Genomic DNA, 7,913 nt, shown 5'->3' on the forward strand with positions numbered 1-7,913 from the left:
CCCCGGAGGAGGGAAGAGCTCGGAGCCTGATAAGGACAACCAGGAAAAGTTACACGGAGCAGACACACAAAAGCAGCGGAATTTGTACAAAGCCTCGCGGAAGTGGGAAAAATGACCAGTGACCACAGTTGTCTTATTTCTTGGCTAATGCTCACCTCCCTGTGCCAGCACGTACCCTGGAGATCAATAACTCCTTAGCTGTTGTTCTCACATAATTGAAAAACTATAGGGGAACTTTTGGCCCACCTTTAAGGACGAGTCATTGCTTGACAGCTCTATAGAGAGAGGACTTGAATTTCCTCCAAAAATGCTGGTGCTGACACCCAGCAGCCCAGAGTAAGCCTTTCAGTAAAAACTCAATAACCTCTTTGCTATACTTCATGAAAGAGGAAAAGCGAACACTTTTTCTGACAGTTACTTAACCTCTTCTAGCCGGAGTCGCTCATCAGTAAAACAGGAATGTCCTCTGTCTCTCGGAGGTGCTGTGAGGAGAAACTACAATAACCAGAGTTTCATAGCTTCCAGGTAAGGAGGATTCCTGACTCTATATTATCTGTTTCTGGAGAGATTTAGGGTGATCTTTGAGATTAAACATAGGACTCTGTCCAATTCTAAGAGTTGTTAAGAATCCATATCAGGGTTTCTCAACCTCTGCATTTTCCACCAAACAGTTCTTTGTGGTGGGGGCCGTCCCGCACATTGAAGGGTTGTTAGCAGCGTCCATGGCCTCCACCTACCAGATGCCGGTAGTATTTCCTCAGTCATGACAACCAAATGTCTCCAGACGTTTCCAGATGCTCCTCACCCCACCCTTGGGGAGGGGTGGGGGGTGGTGTTTTGCACAGTTGAATAGTGAGGTATGTGTTAGTCCTTTTTCTAGGTTTCACTGCAAATGATAAAATAGGGCATTTTGTAAAGTCTCAATAAATCGAACTAAACATGCAAATGATGGATGGATGGATGGATCGATCAATCGATCGATGGATGATGGACGGATGGATGGATGGATGATGGATGGATGGGTCGATGGATTGATGGATCGATGGATGGATTATGGATGAATGCATCCATGGATATGTTGGGGAATGAGAGACTTTCATACCTAAACCAACTGAGAGTAAAGTTAAGACATCATTCCACACTCCATGCTAGAAGATAAGAAAAACAAATGTGGTCAAGGAAATGCCTTAAAGAAAGAAGTGAATTGCAATGGGAGATAGAGACATGCATAGGACAGCCAAAAGCCAAGTTTCACTGTGATGACATGGGAAAATAATTAGTGTAATTAGACTGTATGGTCTCAACAAAGTAGACACTATATAGCATTTATCTTTGTCACCTAAGTAGCAACTGGCACTTAATAAATGTCTTATTTCTGATAAATAAACATCAAGGAATTTGTCCAGGAGATCCATTTGAAAAGAGTCGGGCCAGAGCCACCTGGGTGGCTCAGCCGCCTAAGCCTCCAACCTTGGCTCAGGTCATGATCTTGCAGTTCATGAGTTCGAGTGCTGCATTAGGCTCTGTGCTGACAGCTGACAGCCTGGAGCCTGCTTCAGATCCTTTCCCTTTCTCTTTTTTTTTCCCTCTCCCCCCCCCCCTCATTCTGCCCCTCCCCAGCTCGTGCTCTGTCTCTCTCACTCTCAAAAATAAATAAACATTTAAAAAATTTAAAAATTAAAAAAAAAAGAAAAGAGTAGGGCCAAAGGAGTGTCCCAGGTGATAAGAATAGCACTCGCAAGGTGTAGAGGAGGGAATGTGCACACTTCACTTTGACTGCTCAATCCCATGCAATCTGTAGCCTAGACATCTACAAAAGCATCTAAAGGCTAGTGGATACCATTTAAAAAGAATGCACTCTGTCTTCACATTTACGTAATTCTCATTAATATTTAATTTAGCATATAGAAGATATCGATACAATTTTGTTGAACAACAACAAAAAATGGATACACTGAAACCACAGGACTCTAGAATTCAGGGTTTTACTCAAAGCACAGAGGAGGCACTTAGCTCAGCAGGTAGTAAAGTGGCAGTATTTCTTACCCATAAGAGGTAATAAAAGCTAAAACTATATATGATATTAATCAGTTCAAGAATAGTACAGCCATGGGCAGAATGGCATGTGAGATTGTTCTGAGCAAGATTTGAATTTGGCTCTGTTACTTAATAAGCACATGACTGTTCCCTCCAGGACGTCCTCTCCTTGTGTGTCAATGGGAGTACCTTCCCCAAAGATTGCTTTGACAATTGTGGTGGCTGTTCATTACCTTGTAGACTCGGTTTCTTGCCTCTGTTAGAGAAGAGATCCCCCCTTCCATCCCAAATGCAGGCTCCTCATCAGTCTAGGGATGGGGACATGATCCACCAGGCCCAAGAGTGTTCAAATAAGAAGTGAGAGTGTGTATTTTTTTTTTTAACTATAACGGTGTGTCCCAGCAATGTCCAAAATAAGAGACATTATTACGAGGATTATTCATGAATACTGACTATAGCATTCATATATTTGCGCTTGACAAATGTTCATTGAGCACTACTAACTCAGTGTCCAGCATAATGTCATGTATCTACACACACTTTCATTAATCCCCAAGAAAACCACAAGAACAAGGAATTATTAGCATCTCTATTTTACAAATGAGGGGATTAAGAACAGAAAGGTTGGAAGGCCTGAGTGGCTCAGTGGGTTGAACATCTGACTCGTGGTTTTGGCTCAGGCTACGATCCCAGGATCATGGGGTTGAGCTCTTAAGCACTGAGCATGGAGCCTGCTTAAGATTCTTTTTTCTCTCTCCCTCTGCCCCTCTCCCATGCTAGCACTCTCACTCTCAAATAAATAAATAAATAAATAAAAGAACAGAAAAGTTGATTCACTTTCCCACCTCCATTCACTCCCTCCCTAAGTGAGGGAGCCAAGATTCAAACTCACATTTTTATGTACATATTATTACTGTTGCTGAACCTTCCAGAATATGGTGTGTATGTCATCCCGCTTACTCCCAACTACTTTGGTGTGTATGTTCCAAGAACAAGGACATTCTTTTACATATCCACAATATAACTCATGATTTTTAATATTGGCACAATATTATCATATAGTAATAGTTCATTTTAAGATTTCACCAACCGTCCTCAAAATATCCTTTGAAGAATTTTTTTGATCCAGAATCCAACGCGATATCAAACATTACATTTTTTTCATTTTTTTTTTTTAATGTTTATTTACTTTTGAGAGAAAGAGAGACAGAGTGAGAGCGGGCGAGGGGCAGAGAGGGGGAGACACAGAATCCAAAGCAGGCTCCAGGCTCTGAGCTGTCAGCAGAGAGCCCAACATGGGGCTGGAACTCGTGAACCATGAGATCATGACCTGAGCCAAAATCGGATGATTTACCGACTGAGCCACTGAGGTGCCCTTCAAACATTACATTTAATTGTTTTGTCTTTTTAGTCGCCTTTAGACAGGGAAATTTTTTTAATGGGTACATTTTTTAGGCCCGGGGCTAACCATAACATGACGCATCTAGTCTTGCTATGACCATAGTCTCCACACTCTCAGAATAGTCCTTGCCTTCCTTTTCTAAGGGGAAGGAAAATCTCTAATCTCTCTTAAAATCAGAACTTCACTGCTCCTTAAAAGTTACTGTCACTGAGCAAGTTGGGGGCCAAGTGGAAAAGCAGCATACCAAGGCAGCAGCCAGAATATGGATTGGATTGGATTGGATTGGATTGGATTGGATTGGTTTGGATACATACAGAAAGATTGAGCAAATAAATAAAAATACTGAGAATTAATGGAAAGCAGGTTTTCACTGTCAGAGAAAGGAGTCAGAGATAAAAATTTAAAAAACAGAATGACTCTTTTGGGTTTTGGAGGATTAGATACAAATTGAAGGTAATTGTGTGAAGTACTCATGATAATGATACATAAAAGGATAGAAAGGGAAGAAGGAAGGGGAGGAGAGGGGAGGGGAGGAGAGGGGAGGGGAGGGAAGGGGAGGGGAGGGGAGGGGAGGAAAGGAAAGGAAGGGAGAAATGGGTGTTTTCTACCATGTCTGCTGCTAGGGCCTAGAAGCAATGACATCCCAGGGGCAACAAGCACAGTATGTGTCCAGATCATGGTTTCTAAATATCATTCTCCTTGGAGAAATGGCTGATTCTACAGCTGGGTCTGATAAAGTACAAATGAGTCCAGAAGCTAAGGAAGGCCTCGAAACATGGTGTCAAAGAAACACAGAAGTCAGCCTGACCAGGTTCTCATAGCCAATCTGAGACATCTTGAGATTAAATAAATTAAAGTAATTGTAAATCACACATTAAATTAAATAGGACTCTGTGAGTCCCTACTGATATAAATAAATAAATGAGTAAACAAATAAGGAGAAGAGAAAGGGCCTTTCCTACAGCCAACTAAAAAATAGATTAGACAAAATACCTTTTGGCCCCCATTATGATAATCATTCATTCAGGCAGAAATCATTCAATGAAGGCTAAAACTAACAAATAAAATCTTAATACTGAAAAGTGTATCTACACAGTCTCAAAGTATTCCCCCCCCAAAAAAAAATACTTATTATATATAAAGGGAAAAGTAGTTGCTTTTTAGTGGAGAGACCTAGCAGTTACAACCTTCACCAAGTAACCAACAGAATATCACCCGTAAAGGAACAAAATAGGATTATGGGCCGCATAATAGGGAGCCCTGAGAATACAGTATCGCTTTCGTGTTAGTTTTTCCAAAACTGCAAACCTGAATGTAATCGTGAGTAAACGCCAGGCAATACCAAACTGAGGGACATTCTACAAAATACTGTACTCAAAAACATGAGAAGGTCAAGGAAAACAATAAAAGACAGAGGAAATCTTTCAGTTTGAAAGAGGCCAAAGACATATGAAAGCCAAATGCAATGCATGATTCCAAATTGGCTTTTTTGTCATTAAGGGCATTGTTGGGACAATCAGTGACCCTTAAAGTCTGTACCTAAGAAAGTTGTAGTGTATCAACATTAATTTTCAGAATTTGTGGTCTACACTGGTGGTTATAAAGTGGTGTCTACATTTTTAGGAAATATACATGAAAGTGTTTACAATTAATGGGGCACCATGTCTGTAACTTATTCTCCAGTGCTTCGGAAAGAAAAATTATGTGTGTGAAAGGAAAATTATGTGTGTGGGTGCATCCAGAGAGAATAAGAAAGAGAGAGATTGACAAAGCAAATGTTATAAGATGTTAATAATAAGTGGGGAATCTGAATACAGGATATGCAAGAGTCATCTTGCGGATTTTTCGTAAAGCTTAAATTTTTTCAAAATAATTTTTTAACTGACATTACTATTAAATCTAAGATGGTGGCATATTTTCTGAAATAAAGTTATTCAATAAGAAATTTCATAATTCTTACTAGAGACATCACATTTCTATCTGAATTACATAAAAGATTAAGAATGTCTCAAGCAAATATAGTAAATTAATAAAAAATAATTAAAAAAAAGGCAGAGCATGTTTACTTTTAAGGCTTCCTTATTTTTAGACCTTACGGGTCACATAAAAATTCTTAAAGACACTGCAAATGACATAGGTATACGAAAGTGGATGTCTTACTAGCCATCCATATTTTTCAGCATGATAGTCGAGAGAAAACTGCATGTTAATTGTATCACTTGATTTAGGCTATCATTTATTTTTTTTTTTTTTTAACATTTATTTATTTTTGAGACAGAGAGAGACAGAGCATGAATGGGGGAGGGGCAGAGAGAGAGGGAGACACAGAATCGAAGCAGGCTCCAGGCTCTGGGCCATCAGCCCAGAGCCTGACGCGGGGCTCGAACTCACGGACCGCAAGATCGTGACCTGAGCCAAAGTCGGACGTCAACCGACTGAGCCACCCAGGCGCCCCTAGGCTATCATTTAAAAAAGTAAGTATTTTATAGCAGAGATGATAGGAAAATAGGGAATACAATAGGGACATGGTTGTCACCACTGACTTCAAGAAGCTTGCCAACTGACAAAACCTTTCCTTCTAGGAATCCTAAGGAAGGAGAATGTCTGGGTGCCTGAGTGGCTCAGTAGGTTGGGCTTCCAACTTTGATTTAGGCTCAGGTCAAGATCTCACACTTCCTGAATGGATCCCCATGTCGGGCTCTGCACTGACAGCATGGGTCCTGCTTGGGATTCTCTCCCTCTCTCTCTGCCCCTCCTCTGCTTGTGCGCGCGCTCTCTCTCTCTCTCTCTCAAAATAAATGAATAAACTTTAAAAAGAAAAAAAAAATGTCTCCTCGTAATACAGGAAGGTTTCTCAACCTCAGCACTATTGACATTTTGGACTGGATCATTCTTGGTTATAAGGTGCTGTCCTGCGTGTTACAGAATATCTAGCAGTGTCCCTGACCTCTACCAGGAGCAGCTCTTAAGCCTTGTCGATTACAAATGTCTCCAAACATTACCAAAGGGGCACTGGGTGAGGGAGGTCAAAATCCTCCCCGGTTAAGAACTCCTGGAATAAACCAACAAATTTCTTGTCCGATGTGTGGGAAGTAACACACTCCTACCTCACCTCCCTAGGGGGTTTGCCCATTCTCACAATCTGAATGCTCTCCTGTGTTTCTAGATGTTTTAGGTGTAATATAGAAAATCATTTACCCCAGAGAAACAAAAGATAAGGGGTTCTGGCAGAGTTTCAGCTGAAGTTGCTGCTAAATATCTTCTTATCAGAGTTGGAACTGACATAAAGGAACAGGCCACAAATAGTAACAATAACCACCTGCATTTATAAAGCTCCAGACATCATAAAAGTGATTTCCTGTGCACGGCTGCCCCCAATTCCAGTGATTACATGAAAGAGGCTATTATTCCCTTGATTTTACAGAGAAGGGGAGTAAGGCTCCCCAGATCTTAAGTCAGTGGCCAATAAAAAACAAAACAAGGTGGGGCACCCAGGTGGCTCAGTTGGTTAGGTGTCCGACTTCGGCTCAGGTCATGATCTCACAGTTCGTGGGTTCGAGCCCCGAGTCGGGCTCTGTACTGACAGCTCAGAGCCTGGAGCCTGTTTCAGAACCTGTGTCTCCCTCTCTCTCTCTGCCCCTCCCCCACCCGCACTCTGCCTCCGTCTCAAATAAATAAACATTAAAAAAAAAATTTTTTTAAACACAAGGAATTGGTCCAGATTTTGAACTCCAAGTTCAGTGCTCTTTCCACAGTTCTGAGCTGGCCATGGGAAGCCAAAACAGGTTATGATTGTTGTAATAGGCAAGGCAAATCCTAAACCAGTTCACTGAATTCGTCTTGACAGAAAGCCTGGAGGTTCATGCTCTAGGCCATTACCAACACAGCCTGTGTGCTTCCGTCATCAGAAAGAGGTGACCTCGAAGAAATCAACAGCACGCTGCTTCTCCAGCACTCTCCAATGCTCCCCAAGATCATTGCCTGAGACGTTAATCCAAATCCTCCCCGCACCTCGACACACACAGAATTGCAGTATCCCTTTCAGCCGGTGCTGTTTTTATTCTTTTTTTATCAGAAAAAAAAAAAAAACTTATAGTGGAAAATGGGGTGGGAGGGAGTGAGTTCTAAAAGCCAGTGAGTGCCAATAGCAAGGATTAAATTATGCGCCCCCACCTCCTTTATGATTTTCCCCCTCCTTTGGTTTACCTCTGTTGGATTTCTCAAGGCTGCCCTGTAAAAATAAGTTGTCAACACTTGAGTCTGTGTGATGCTAAACTTATACCCTTAGCTCTCTGGTTACCAGTAATAAAGAGAAAGGATATATCCATATACGCGTGTGTGTTTTGAGTTTGTTCAAGTGTGACAGAGGTTCTGTAATGTTTGGATGGGAGCCTTATTCCTGTCTGCATGGTTTATTCCTGCCTTTTGATGGTATTTGGAAGGTCTCTTTGGCTAAGGGTTTATCCTCATCCAG

The sequence above is a fragment of the Herpailurus yagouaroundi genome, unplaced genomic scaffold (assembly GCF_014898765.1).
Source record: "Herpailurus yagouaroundi ecotype Mexico unplaced genomic scaffold, PumYag 141, whole genome shotgun sequence".
In the NCBI taxonomy this organism is placed as follows: Eukaryota; Metazoa; Chordata; class Mammalia; order Carnivora; family Felidae; genus Herpailurus; species Herpailurus yagouaroundi.